This window comes from Monopterus albus, unplaced genomic scaffold (assembly GCF_001952655.1).
Source record: "Monopterus albus unplaced genomic scaffold, M_albus_1.0 scaffold190.1, whole genome shotgun sequence".
Lineage (NCBI taxonomy): Eukaryota > Metazoa > Chordata > Actinopteri > Synbranchiformes > Synbranchidae > Monopterus > Monopterus albus.
Window position 1 is genome coordinate 530611 of NW_018128070.1, and position 15162 is coordinate 545772.

General features: G+C 43.2%; 1 protein-coding gene across 1 annotated transcript in view; it reads right to left on the reverse strand.

Annotated features, from left to right (window-relative positions):
* Positions 1 to 14892, reverse strand: part of gli3 (GLI family zinc finger 3) — a 94714-nt gene extending 79822 nt beyond the window's left edge. Inside the window, 1 exon segment of the mRNA XM_020617505.1 lies at positions 14496 to 14892. The gene's annotated coding sequence lies outside the window, so the exon portion shown is untranslated.
* Positions 14893 to 15162: the final 270 nt, after the last annotated feature.

Consider the following 15162-nt stretch of genomic DNA (forward strand, 5'->3'; position numbering starts at 1 on the left):
GAAGGGGGGGGGGGGGTGGTTAGATTTTTACCACCTCTCCTAGGATTGAAGACGAGGGGGAAGTGGTGAGGGGTAAACTTCAGACAAACACTGTGCGCTTTGTTTGTTTTTTGTTTTTTTTTTCCCAACCCCCTGAAAAACCAGAGTCTGTCATCCATTCTGACCCAGCAGCAACATCTGTAAGCAATTGCTGGTTTATAAAAAAGGAAAAGGAAAAAACACACAATGTAATTATTCCCCTACCAATCAAAACTGAATTAAACAAGAGCTTGTCCTCTAATCACTCCCACATGGATACACATGTAGACGTCATCCACAACCAAAGGCGTTTTTGTCCTACTTGCACAGATATCATCTCAATTCACTGAGTGTATGCTTTCATTTGCTGCCTGAGCAAATTAATCGTTAGAATATATGCCATGCATGCACAGCTTGTATCCTGAAAGCTGATCATAGGTGTCACTCTTATTTCCAGGAATTGAAACAGTCAAAAGTAAACTTTATAGTCTCCCTCTTTGAATCTGGCATTACATCATTTTAATGACTGCACTGGAGCAAAAGCAGTGTAGGGGAACAAACATCCTTTACAGTTGTTACTGAATAGTTTCCAACGTGCGATGTGTGTGTAGTGCACATATGTTTATGTGTGTCCTCTTGTCAGCCCCCAGGTGAGTCAGACTGGAGCAAAAAGAGCAGAAAACGAAGGGAGTATGAGGGTCAAGACTGGGGTTTGGATGGAAGGAGAAAGGGGAGCATTCCACTGGTCAAGCAAATATTCACAAGTCCAAGCCACTGAAGCGTGTCTGACCGGCCTTTTGTGTTCCACCAGGCAGGCCACAGTTCCAAAGCAGCAATTAAAAGCAGGACCTTTTCACCCATAATCCCTCAGACCTAGACACCCACACCAAATCCTGCAGATGTTCATGTCTTTGCTTTTGTGTTGCTCATTTTCGCCCTTTCCCACAGATGCAGAAATCTGATTTTTATGCACATTAACATGCACAGAAATAACCATCTGTATGGAGCCTACTTTACTGACTGTGCATCAACAGTGTGTCAGAGACACCTGGAACAAGAGAAGGAATTGGCATAGGTTGTTGTAGTTAGGCAAAATGTTAATTTCATATTAACGTCTTTCAAATGAAACATCTGCCCTACACCCAAGAAGAGAGAAGAAGGATATATATTTAACTGTGCTCAACTGTAATCCTTCTGCACAGAAATGGAGGCGATTAAACAGGTTTAAAATACCACAATTCAGACTGTTCCCTCAGAAACAAACATTCTCATTTTATAAGCACATTAAGCAAATCAATTTAACATAAATTATACGCTTTGGCGACAAAGGCACTGAGTTGAAAGTCATCTGCAAATTGTACACATCAAAGTGAAACACTAAAATAAACTTTTGCCTTTGATAGAATTTTTTTTTCCTGCAAGCTTGAACAACTACTAACAGCATCAAAACCTCAGACACTTGTTATTCAGATTAATTTTATGATTCTGTTTAAGGTATACGTCCGATTCTAGTGCACTGGCTGATTGGGAACATATCTGCAAATGCGTGACACACTTACACGCCTAGAAACTGAGGGAAATTTCCACATAAACTCTTGAAGTGTCTTCTTACATTTGACCCCCCCTCAGACAGGATACTGTATTTGTGTTCATTTCATTACGGTGACTGTTCAGTGTCGAGGGCCCCCGAGGGGGGAGACTGGCAACGGCGAAGCATTCATCATCATTACATCAGCGACCACCGAGATCTGCTATCTTAGGCTTATCAACACTGCACAAACACACTGCAAGTTAGAGGGGCGGGGAGAGATGGGAGATGGAAGCGATTGAGGGAAATTGTGAGCAAAACTGGGATAAGAGGGGGAGAAAATGAATGGAGAAAGGGAGGAGTGTTCGACTGTGTGTGTGCGTGCATTCATGTGTGCAGGTCACTGTGCTCCTGTACGCCTGCACATGCTTTCCTGTGTGTACAACATGTGTTTTTGCACATTTTGCAGCTATCCCAACAACATTAAGGGCTCCTGCACAGCTGGAATAACTAAAACACTGAGGGGCGAAGAGGGAGGAGGAATCTAATCCCTTCAGCAAGATTAGCTGAATCTAGCAATAAAACAAAATGTGCTGGCTCGAGCTGGATGTGTTTGCATTGGCTAAGGTCAGTGAGTGGATGAGGCCCCTTATGCAGACAGTGGAAATGCTCGCTGGAGGTTAGAGGACCTGTCATGGGTTCGGAATCCCCACTGGGGACTCAATGGCTCTCTAAGGAAACCACATACTTAGGTTTCCATGCTGTGTACAACACTGCACTTAGAATGGCCCTTGGCCCTGGAAGGCAAAGGGAAAGGAAAAGGGAGGGGCCTTGTGGATTTGGTGGCTGTGGCTCCATTCACCAGTGAAACCTAACATTGTGCCCAGATGGCACTAAGTCTGGCCCACAGCTGATGGGGACCAGCCCCTCAAGTAAGGGCCATTTAGTAGGAATTAGTCACACTCCGCCACACACACACACATATCAAATCCCAGATATGCACATGCAAACTGGTTTAGTGCTAGGCCTTCTCACCCTTTTGTGCACTGTGACATGGTTGAACTATTTACACCGTCAGTCATTTACATGCTTCTATATTATCCTACCACAATGTGAGTCCCACTTTTTACAGCTACCTTAAAGCTAATACATTTATTAAGATGATTTATTGATTCTTGTTTGACTCAGTAAATTATCTAATAAATACTTGAATAGTTTTACCTTAAAAGTTGACACATGACCTACCTGGTTTTAATCTATAGAGATACAACATCCTAATACTATTCCTACAGCAAACAATCTGAGCTGTTATTACAAGTGTTCTGCGCAAAATCTGAAAATTCAAAGCCTGAAAATGAAGAGAGCTTATATTTTCTGTCAAGGACAAACAGTGCAACAGCACAGCCCATCAGGAGCTTTCAGCAGAGCTAATGAGATTATCTTCGCATGCATCTTGGTCCCTCAGACCTTTCCACTTAAGATGCTTTGGAGGGCTGGTGAGGGGCCCTGTGTATTGCACAACAAAATGAGCCGAGTGCATCTTACATTCCTCGTTGACAAACCCACACAGTGTAATCATAATGCTTACACAGTGCCTCTTTTGCACTCTCTACCCAGTAGATAAGGGCAAAATAAAGCACACGCCACAATGGAAACCTTGCTCTGTTCCCCACAGCCTCCCTGCTTATTAGATTGTTTATTTATATATTTCGACTTTGTTTATGAGCCACTTGTGTCAGAGCAAGTGGGGCTGTGAAGACCGAGACAATGGACAATGCAGACAGGTTTGCTGCTGCGGTGGCCCAGTTATGTAGTGTTGGTTTCCCTGTTCTCCACTTTATTCATTTTCTAGCCATGCTAACAGGTACAGTCTTTGTTTGATCCGCTAGGGTTTCTTATTCTTGAGAAGAAGGGAAGGTTCTTGTTCAAATCAATCAATGCAACCTATTACTTCAGCAAAATACTCTGAGGGTCCTTGGGAAAAAAAGAAAACACTTCTCTGTATGCAAAAGATTTTTGCATGATTACAGTTACATTTCACTACTTCATTATAGTTTAGGTTTGTACAGCATCTACACAACCACTTAAAATTCAGATTATAAAAAAAATTGACTGTTGTAGCAGCCACCACAGACTCTACAGTTTATATACAGGTTTCCACTTGAGTGGCCCCTGCACATGGCACATACTTGTAGTGTAAAGCACAGGAGAGCGGGGTCTGTATCCTGTCAGCACAGCTCTCATGTCTAGTAAAAACAGTCTTGTGTTTGTGGAGACATTCTTCATACAGCACTCTCGATGCCACAACCAGAGCAAGACGACAACATCCTTCACCGTGTTTTCACTGTGAAAGAATACGTTACACCGTGTGCTGCACTGTTTCAGAGCACAGTTCCTATGTAATGGGTGTGTGTGTACGCCTGACATGACTCACTTTGTGGGGAACGAAACCTGTGTACACACTCACTTTGTAGGGGCTGCCTCCTTTATGGGGACCAGATGCTGGACCCCATGGATTTCAGGGAGAAAACTTGATTTAAAGTTAGGATAAGGTTAGGGTTAGGCGACTGGTGGTTCTTAAGTTTCCAGAAATCTAAGTCAATCTAAAGTCCCCATGGGAATCGAAAACAAACGTACATGTGTGTGAACATGGCACAGTGAGAAAAAAAAGGACTGTTTCGACTCCATTTGAAAGTGTGTGAACCTTTCCGTGTGACAATGTGCATAGGAGTAGATGCACCAGGTGCTCTATGCATTTCTAAATATGCAAGTGCGATCACTGTGTGCACAACATAAGAGAAGGGAGCCCAGGGGAGGGGATGAGTGGAGAAAAAGAAATTCCTATACTGATGGAAACCTCACACACTCGCTGCCTCCTCCTCACACGTGCACTCAGAGCAGGATCAAGCAGACAGATGGTCCTGTGCGAGTGTAGTGGCAGCAGGTACGGCTTTGACGGAAGGTCTTCACACTTAACCCAAGGGACTGTGGAATACACTCCTCTTATCCTCGGTGCCTTAGAGAGAAGTGTATAACAAAGAGCAGCGCTATTTGAGGCAACCAGACTACTGAGAGCAATCCGGAGGCTGTACAGCTACAGATTACAGTCATTGTGAAGCCATCCTGCCCTCTTGGGCTTGAAGTTTCTTTTCTCTTCAGTTTTCCTCCTTACTTATTTTGTGTATATTTTCTCTTCCACGCTCACTCTTTTCCTTCTCCTTTCTCTCTCTCTTTCCTTTCCTTCATTCTTCTGTGTCATTGGGATAAGTGTTAGAGCAGAGTGAGTCAGTGCCGCTATGTGATTAATGACAAGCCTCGGCGTCTCCGGGGCCGAACACTAACAACAGCCAGGGGCAGCGCGATAATGCACAATAATAAAGCCAGCAGACAATCAGCCAGGCAAAGCAAGGCCTATTAGCCAGCTCTATCAGGACGCCTAAGTGAGAAATTAGCCCTTCCCAAGCTCCGCCACAATTCATCAAGCGCTGTCCCTGAATCCCCCCTCAAGAAGTCATAATGTTTACTTAAAGACTGGCCTCAATGCCCCAGTAGTGAGCTTTATTGGCTCTTATTAATTCTGGTCCTTGCCCTTGCGGCCATGCCATCGAAACCGAATTAAAGGGGTGAAAATTGGATGAGATGAAGTTGTCTCGGTGTTTAGCTCTCGGGTGATAAAGCTGGGCCTAAACAGAGGGAGACTTGAAAAAACTAAGAGGGGAGGGCAAACAAATTGGGATGTAAAAGAATGCTGAATGAAGCCGTCCTGAAATGTGCCACAGTTAGTCAGAGGAACGCAGGGAGAGAAGGAAAAGGAAGAGAAAATTAAGAAATGGCACTGCTTTAATGCCAGACTTCCAGTGTGGATGGGAACAGCTCCAAAATGGCAACACTGTCACACGTTCCACAGATGCAGAAACGGAGGATTCTCCTGTATCATCGTATTCTCCTGTATCGTCGTATTCTCCTTATTTTTCATGAGACAGGCACATAAATACCTTAAAATAAGGTCAGTGTATCAGTACTCCAGCCTTAATTTAACATGTCCCTGATGGACAGGAGTCAAACACTCACACAATGTACATGCACGTAATGAGGTGTCTGGTCTTAAACCAACAGGACAAGGAATCACACTAATAAAAACCAATGATGTAGTGGGTCTATTTTCATCAATGTGGTCAAATTATTAATTGTTTAGAGCTATGCAATCAGAGCTGAAACACTTAGTTGATTAATCAGCAAGTCATTTACCACATTTGCTGGTTTCAGCTAAAAAAGTGAGAATATCCTACTTTTTTGTTTTATGTTAATGTAAACTAAATATATTTGGGTTTAGGTTTCTTGGTAAGACATCAAACAAGACACTTGAAGACAACTCTGGATCTAGAAAATGTTTTGGGGCACTTTTCACTAATTTCTGACACTTTAAAGACAAATACAAATAATTATAATTGATCATTTAAATAATCAGTGATTGCAGCCCAATATTTTCTTTTTTCTTCTTGTAAATGCTGTTTTAAAAACCACAAAGTGCCTAAATACTGGTGTAAATACTGGTTTCATTATAAAGACTACACAGTAAATGGGTTGTGCAGGTCTGTAGGTCGAGCACACAAGTCTCATCCATGTGAACTGTGGGTCTGTGTTGCAGAACTGACAGCAGGTGAGTGTGGGTCTAGAGAGTAATGTGGAGTATACCTCAGCGGAGGTATGAGATCAAAGACAGCTGAGGTGGAGTGTGAGTCCCAGAGACTTGGAGCTCGCTGATGGCTCTCCCAAAGGCAGTGTTGGTAGACAACTCTCTCCCTTCACTTTCATATCAGCCAAAGAGCCCCCCCAATCCCTCTGCACCAGCTCATAGGCTCCAAACACACACACACACACACACACAAGCAGTCACAGAGGGTTTGGCAGTGCTGCACCTCACCTACATCAACACTCCTGCACACAGACACACACACACACACACACACACACGCTGTTGCTCATCAAAAACAGATGCATCAAAAACACACAGCTGAATATTTTAGATTGTGAAAGGCTGAGTTTGGAAGAAACTCCTAGCCCAGCAAAAAACACTCACGCAACTCAAATACCAAGACAATATCACACCAAACAACACTGGAATGAGATGTCATAAACCTCACAGTGCTACAGAGTTTTCAACAAAAAAACTTCTCATAAACTCCCAACATGCACAGGCACAAAATGCCCCCCTGAAAATCCCCGGCATAAAGAGCAAGAAACAAGACAGTCTTTAAAAAGGCAGCCCCCTCAGGCCTGCCGACTTGATCGGGAAGAAGCCAAACATCTGGCTGTAGTTACTTGTTTCAGCTGTTTACAACCCCACCTCGAGTAAATCTGGGAGCTGTAAAGCCATTGCATAGGACAGCTCCTAAACAAACAAGCTCAACACTTGCCGGCTCGCTCACTCACTCATCTCCGCGTGCTAAAACAAACCAGAGCCGGGCTGGATAATACAGGGAAATAAATTTGTGAGCAGGAGGAGGCCTTAATTGGAGAGTTTGACGGATGCCTGAGGTTAATTGGGAAGCATGGAGAGCAGCTGGCTCCACGGTGGAAGTTGAGACAGGGATAATAAGTTCACCCTTTGCAGGAGAGACAGTTAGTGATGAATCAGATCAGAGGAACAGTGTACTGTAATCATCCGAACATCTCCCCTCCTCCACCCTGTTCTCCTGACAAGTAGAGACAAACTGGCTCCCAGCTACGCAATCTGGCACCTATCACACAGGACTGGCAGTCAGAGTAAAGAGCTCACCCGGCGACGGCTCACACGCAGACACTCTAACCCAGGATTCATTCAGCTAATCACTCACGCACAATCATTCTTACCTCTAGGATAAGGAACCTAGTTTATAAGTTCACTGGTCGATGTATGTAAATCTTTCCAACAGTGTGTGTACTAATGGCTTATTACCCCACGTTAGCTGGTTTGCATTGATCTCTATGCCAGAGGAGATGGGGAAACTGGAGCATTTCACTGCTCATATGCACCAAGCAGGACTATAATCACATCCCAGCTTGTTTCAATAACAGCAACATTAACATAAACCATTTCAAAAACACTAAAACCTTCACCCCCACTTGGTCCGTGCAAGAAGAAGAGGGAAAAACTTTCCTGGGTTACAGTGTAATCAGACCCATATGGGATGAGTCTTCATAACTTTTTGTGTCTCTCTGAAGTGCACAGATTTTGTTTTTCTCCACACATTCTGACTTTCTAAATGAGATTTTTTTTCCAGAGGACAAAATATTTAACCAGTATAAAGAGAAATAAAATGGTTTTCTCCAGAAACTAGTAGCTGTAAAGGGTTTAGGGATAACACCAAAGTCAGTTCCTTGTGCTGGGAGGGTGGTGGAGGGAGCATCTGGGGGCTATAGGAAACCCAGGTAGAGTCATAGGCAGTAATGGGAGGAGACAGGGACTTAGAGCGCCACACAAAAGCCAGGCTTTATAAATAATTCCAAAAGCTAACAGGATCCCTTGTATGTGTGAATCTGTGAAATACATTCACACATGAATGCACACACCTGCAGACATACACACACCCTGCCACCAGGGGGAATAGGTTATTCACCCTGCTCCACCGGGGCTGTTGAGAGTATGACCTGCCTGGATTGGTAAATTTGGGTGAATACCTTTTCTGCATACATGATGCAAAAAAGTAAACATGTTGGAAAAAACAGGAAGGTCCAATTGTCCAATTCAGGGAGACACACACTCGCTCATAATGCAGGGTAGCAAAGCGCACCAGAGACCTGTCTTGTAAATCTCTTTGTGAAAGCAGCTTTGGGGGGTAGACAGGGGCTTACATACTGAGCCCTGAGGTAGAGCTACAGACTCCACTCCTTCTAACCGCCCCCCCCCCAACAGCCTTTCTCCCTCTCCCACACACATACTCTGTGCTCTTATCTTCTGTCTTCCTCACTTTCCATCCACCTTTGCTCAGACAATGAGTTTGAGACAGAGCAGGCAAAGTGTTGAGGAGGGAAAAAGACTCCAGCACCTTTGACAAATGGAACCCTTAGTACTCCTGTGCCCACTAAGGGAGGCTTTACAATGTCGCACTCCACGCTCCACCTCCTCCAAGGGACGGCTACAACTTGCAAAGCCACATCTGGGAGAATATAATGAATTCTTTGGGATGGGTAACCTGGCTTTCTTCATGAATAAGATATATTTCTAAAGCATGTTGTCTCCTCTTAATAAAAACACCAGTCTGGCAGGAATAGCCAAAGCAGTTTTAGGGCCTCATGTACACGTTAATATGTTTCTCTATAAATTTTCCCAAGCCCACTTTTTTTCCAGGCCTGTCACTGCAAGGCCAGCCTTATAGCTGGTGAAGCTGGAGAAACCGTGATGACAAACCACTGGAGTCCTTCTCTTTCAAGGAACTCAAACTCCTGGATGCTCCCTCCTCTTCCCCACGCACCCTACCCCCCACACAACCCTGAAAGGAACTGGGCTTTGTCTGAGCAGCAAAGAAGAGAGGAATCCCCCCCCCCAACTCTACATCCCCACTCTAAACCCTGTTCTCCACTCCCTGTGGAGTATTGTTAAAACACAGCCCCCTCTCTTCCCGTGGCCCTGGCTCTTAAAACAGCGCACTTTGCATGAGAAAAAACGATTAGTCTTCAAATGCTGCACTGTCAAAAGAGGGCTCTTTCAGGTTGGGGTAGAAATTTGCTCAGACAGTAGAGTTCCCCTGTTGTTTTTCCAAGATGAGGCATTATTAGAGCCATGGGTCTGTTAGCATTCATTGCTCAAAAGAACACACTAGAGGTTTGTACGTGATGGCCGCCCTCCTCCTTCTCCAACTTGCCCCAGGTCCACACCAAACGGAAATGAAGGAGCAGACCATGGAAAGAGGTGCTCATCTCAACATATTTAGAGAGCGCAGTGAATGTCTAAGCCTGAGCTTCTTTCAGGTATTAACCTTGGGATTTACATTTGACACTGACCCAACTGACCTCCTCCTTGATCCCTACTCCAGGATGCGGCAAAATAGCAAAAAAGAAAAAAATAATACAGGCAGCATGAGACTGCAAACAAATGGGGTGCAGATTGTGAGCATTACTGCATGACAATACACAACTTCATCACTGGTGCAAGAACAGGACGTTTGTTTCAAAAATTCACAGTAAAGATGGTAGTTTTTTTTTGATGCTCAAATAACTTTGGAGGGAACAAAGTGCGACTGTACTGGTGTCTTGGAGTAGACAGAGCCTGACTCATGGCTTCACACACTGAGGAGCAGGGGTAAGTGACAGATCATTGTTCACAGCAAGCGGCCGGTTCATCTGTCCCCCCAGTCATCACCCTGAATGAGAAAGCACAGACCCCCTCATGGATGCCACAACCAGCTCTCATCAAAGCTGACAGTAGTGCCACATCTGCAATAACAGCACAGGCGCTCAACCTTACACACATCCCACAAGCAAATGGGCTCCAAACCAAAGCATCCCCCCACAGAGGGGATGAGCAGCAGTGTCATGCAGGCACGGCCTGTCCCGTTTCTCCTTAAGCATGTGAGAAAAGAAAAAGCACCCTCGGCATTTCCACATCCAAACTAAAAAATAGGCAAAAAAAAAAAAAATTTACCTGAGCATACAACAGGGTCTATATTAAATTGTTAACTTCACTGATTGTAAATTCAAATCACTTGATTAAAATTGTTTCCCTTTTTATGATCCTCACTCTGGACATCCAGCTGACCAGACTAATTGTCAGGTCCAGTTGGAGTTTCCAACAGGCCAAAGCCATGGAAAACAAACCAGCCCTCTCTCAGTCCCTGCTAAGGCAAGCCAAGTTCCCACTTCTTCCTCCTGTTTCTCATTGCTTCATACAAATGAAAAAAGTTGTTTCCATAAGCGCATGAGAGAAGTAAGAGGAGAAAACGAGACAAAATAAAAACTAAACATATGTTTGTGTATGAGTTAGAGAAGGCAAAACTGAGCACCAGACCTGTACATTCAAGCACGCATGCATGCATGCTTGCAAGAGCCCCAAGTGTATTAAGATCCCTGAATGTGAGTAATAGACATATCTAAAATTACAGTATGATATCTTGAGTCTCACACCCTCTTTCCCCCCACTGCGTGCCTTATCCAAAGACATCACCCGGCTTGAAAGGTGCCTTTAGCAGGCTCCTTGAAGCGGAGAGCGGCGGTCCCACTCTGGGACAATGATGGTTGAGGTGGAGGGGAGCTGGGGGAGCAGGAACACATAGCATATTAAATCTGCTGGCAGAGCTGGGTCGTCCGCACAGAGAGCCAGATCTGAGGCATGCCCTGAAGGGATGGCTGGGCCTGGGGATTAGGAGGCCAAGGAGAAGCCCTCACGCACCCGAAGAGCCCTTCTTGTCTCTGCTCACACGCAAATGCATCCAGACATTTTGACGCTCCATAGGTTTGCCATCTCAGCCCAACTTTTCATAGCACTCCTCCACACCTCGCACACACACACACACACACTTCCACCCGCTCTCATGCACAGCCTTTTTCCCCCTCGACCACTACCTCTGCCTGACTTGTCCTCTTTCTTTCCCCGCTGTGTCTGCATCATTTGATGTCAACATATCAAAGTACCAAATCATCAAAGTGAGAGATTTCTTTTGGGGGGCATCTATTCAACTGCACCAGTTACATGCAAGGGAGGCAACAGCTAATCATATCGCACAGGGAATCACTCCAAACTTTCACCAGTCTTGTGGACTCAGTGTGTTTTACAACAAACAATTAAAATTTGTAATAATTAACATTCCAAGAAACAAGACATTTTAGAAAAAGCATAAAATGGGGAAAAAAAACCCACCCAAGTAACAAAACCTGCAAAACAAAAAAACTAACAGTAAAATTACACTACAGTCCCTTTTATTTGAAGGACAATCAACTTCCTTTTCATTACCCTCCTACTAACAAAACATCGGCCACCTCGTTGATGGCTTCAGGTTGCAGCGTTAACAGCCCAACAACACAGCTCATTAGTGCCTCTTGCATACAGACCTGATGGCAGGTATTCTTCCTGCGGGGCGTAAAAGGCCTGAGGACAGAACCTGCCTTTAGCTGTGAATGCAGGGCCTTTAAAAAAGAAAAAAGAGAGGGTCATAACTCAAAAGCTAATAGCACGTCATCTCCATGCATTAACATGATAGCCCTTATTCTGCCAGGTCGCCGGGTCACAGGCGTCTTGAGCCAGCATCGCTATGCATCATTTTCCTTAAAGGAGTGCTTAAAGTTAAGCAGATAAAACAGCACCCTGCTGCTATCTGACGGGCCGACTCCTGCAGGGGGACTGTTATCCGCCTGCTCCTCACGCATGAAGCTGAGGAAGCAGAGCCGCAATGATACATCTTTGCTGGCTACAGCAAGCGAATGGCTCTGAGCTGTGCTTCTCATTCCAGGAGATTAGCATCTTGAACGCTGCTGCATTCATCACTGCTGCTGCATCATAATAAGACAGAGTCCTTTTCTTCCTGGTAAAGGCGCACCTGTTTGAAATCGGTATCACTTTGGCAATTAGTAGTAGTAACATCAATATTAAGTTTTCACCAGAACTATTCTTATATATTTATTAATGACAGTGAAAGATTTCATGATGTGAAGCTGTTTTATATGGTTTATTGTATATACATCTGACATCCCACTGATGTGTAAAAACAGAAAAGACTAATTCTCTGGAATATTAAACCCCTCAAAAAAATGTGACCTATTTCACTATCACTAAAATTTGCTCACACTTAATTTAAAACTGGTGGTTAACATCATTATAATGTCTGAACTTTGAAAATAAAATCACAATTTTGGCCTCCAATAATAATGATATAGAGGTACATTTATTGTGTTTTTATTTATCTGCAAATTTTTAAATACAGAGGGGAAAGTACAGACATCTTTATTTAGTTTCTATAAATAATTACAAATAAATCTCATGTTGTAAAATAGTAGGACTGAAATCTGCCTGAATAGTTTGTTCATGATTTTTGACAGTGTGTCATTTCCCATTTGCAAGGTCTGTGAAATATTGTTGTTATAATTAAAATAGGAAAAATAGTAAATAACAGTTTATGAGCCCCTTTTTTATGTTAATAAAAAACTGTAACTAAGACCTGAAAAATAAAACTGCTCAAACCCAAATCCACAGCCAAGATGAACGATGGAACTGGCTCGTGCAAATAGCTAAAGGAGAAATTTTTATCTGTGTGAACTTGTGTTGTTAAACATCTTATTTGGTGTGTTCAGCCACTGCTCCATCTCAAGGCAGCCAGTCCCCCGTTAATAATTTGTCAAGTGTCTGAAAAGATTTGAGCTGCACCGCATGGCTGAGCACCTCGGACCCTCGTCGTCTGTATGAAACCCAAGAGCAGACAAGCAGATAAAATGTGGAGCAGCTGGCGAGAACAGGAGGGAAAGTTTCAAACAAATATCTGCACATGTGGAGGCTGGGGGGGCTCTCAGACCATTTCATGTCCTGGACCCCCAAAATGAACACACAGACCTCTGTTAGAGACTTTTTCACTCTGCATGATGTTTTTAACGTTAATTTTGTTTTTACATGAATGACTATTTCTAGGAAAAGGACAAAGCTGCAATTGTATTAGTCATTCTTATCTACTCCATTATGCTAATTCCTGTTAATTCTAATAAAATAAATTATTACAGATTTATACTTTTTTTTTCTTTTAGCTTGGGGCCCATTAAAACTCCCCACATGGCCCCCTGCCAGGCCACAGACCCCGCTGTAATGGGCTTAAATTTCTCTGAGCACATGCCTTTAAACACGTTATGATCTACTGATGTAGAATGTTTCATTCTTATTTGAGCCAGATAATTTAAAAACTTTCCAAACAAATAAAAATGTAAACAAAACTGATCATTATAGATCTGAATTTCATCTCTGGTTTGTAGAAACACTAAGACTTGATTCTGCACAAAAATAAAAAGAAGTGTCCTACAAACAAAATTATTTCACCTCAGTGGCAAAATGTCCTTTTCACTAATGCAACATTTTTTATTTAATGTTACATTTTTTTGCTGTGCTAATATTTCTTGTTAAAATCGTGTGTGTGTGTGTGTGTGTGTGTCAAAAAAAGGCCTCAAATTGACTTTCGCCTGTTGTTTGGATGTTGGAAAATTCAAAGTCATGAAAAAATGTTTAAGTGGCATAAAAACTGTAAAAAATCAAATATGTCTAAATGTTAAAGGTCAAAGCGAGGGTCAGCCACAGGCTTGGCTGTATTTAAAACATATGAAAGTGTCTGAGCTTACCCCTGAATCCTCTCACTAACGTTTTGAGTGAGTCTGCCTAAATCTAAGAGGATAAACGGAATCAATAATAGATGTTGAAATATGATCACACATAAATATGCATGTCTGCCCCCACCCCACGCCCCCACGTTTCTTTAGGCATAGGTCCAGTAAAGTTTCGTGTCTGAAGAAGCTCACCAAGTTTCATTTCAAAACTCCCAACAGTATACACGTCTTTTCTCTGACTTATAACACACTGAAGCTCCAAAAACAACTTTTTCCATTAATACCAAACTTTATGCAGCTACAGTCTAGTTTGCAAACGCACACGTGTGTCGGATACTTGTTAAGTGTGCCACCGGGGGCTTCTAACAACCTCCACTTATTTCACAGAGAATAAATCACACCCAGTCCAAGTGGAACACAGCCTGTGGTGCTTTTTCGACTGTTTTGGGATCCCAGATGCGAAGCTTTCTTCTTTGTTTAAAGAAATCTACGAGTGTTGATGTAGTTAATACACTTCATGTCTACATCTGGACGTATGGAATTCCACCGTTTTGAAATGTGAAACCTGCGCTGCTTCCAAAGTCTGACTGACTTTCCAAATTTCAAAACTAGACAAATAAGCGCAACAAGGTCTGATGACTATGCCGCCAGTGTGAATTTCTAATAAAGTACTTACTTTTCTCTGGGTGGTTTCCCCTGTAGTTCTTGGCTTTTTAATCTTCTTAGAAAAAGATGTTTTGTCGTCTTTCTTCTCCTTCTCTTCCTAAGTTGCAGATGTGCCTTTGGAGTTGCCTGGGACCTTTTTTACGCTGCAACTCCAACTCCAAAGCGGCGCTGCCTGAGTTTTTCCTCTTGTCTGTCTTTCTCCTCCTTCTCGCAGTTTGCTGAGTTCGACCACCGCCGGACAAACACCATGAGGCTGCCGATAATATCTGCCGATAGCAGATCACGGATGTGCGTAAAAACAACACAAACGTAAGAGAAAAGCATGAAGAGTAGTTACATTTTGTGCGCTTTTTCGAGGAGAAGAGAGGACGAAGTGTAGGACTCCAGTTGCTCCTTCCCTCTCTTGACTCCTCCCTTCAGATCGCTCCCTCCTTTACTTACTGCCTCCCTCCTTTTTCATTTGTGTATCTTTCTTTCTTTCAGTTAGCATTTTGGACACTTACCCTGGGAACTGCTACTGTAACATTATAACTAAGGAACCATAAGACAACATCAAACTCAGTTCTATTTCTCACAGGCCTTGTTAAAATATATAGAAGTACAAAACTAACCCTGGTTAAGCAAGAGTTGGTCCATTTTTAGGAAAACACTTAAGTAAATGTATGATTTTACTGAGA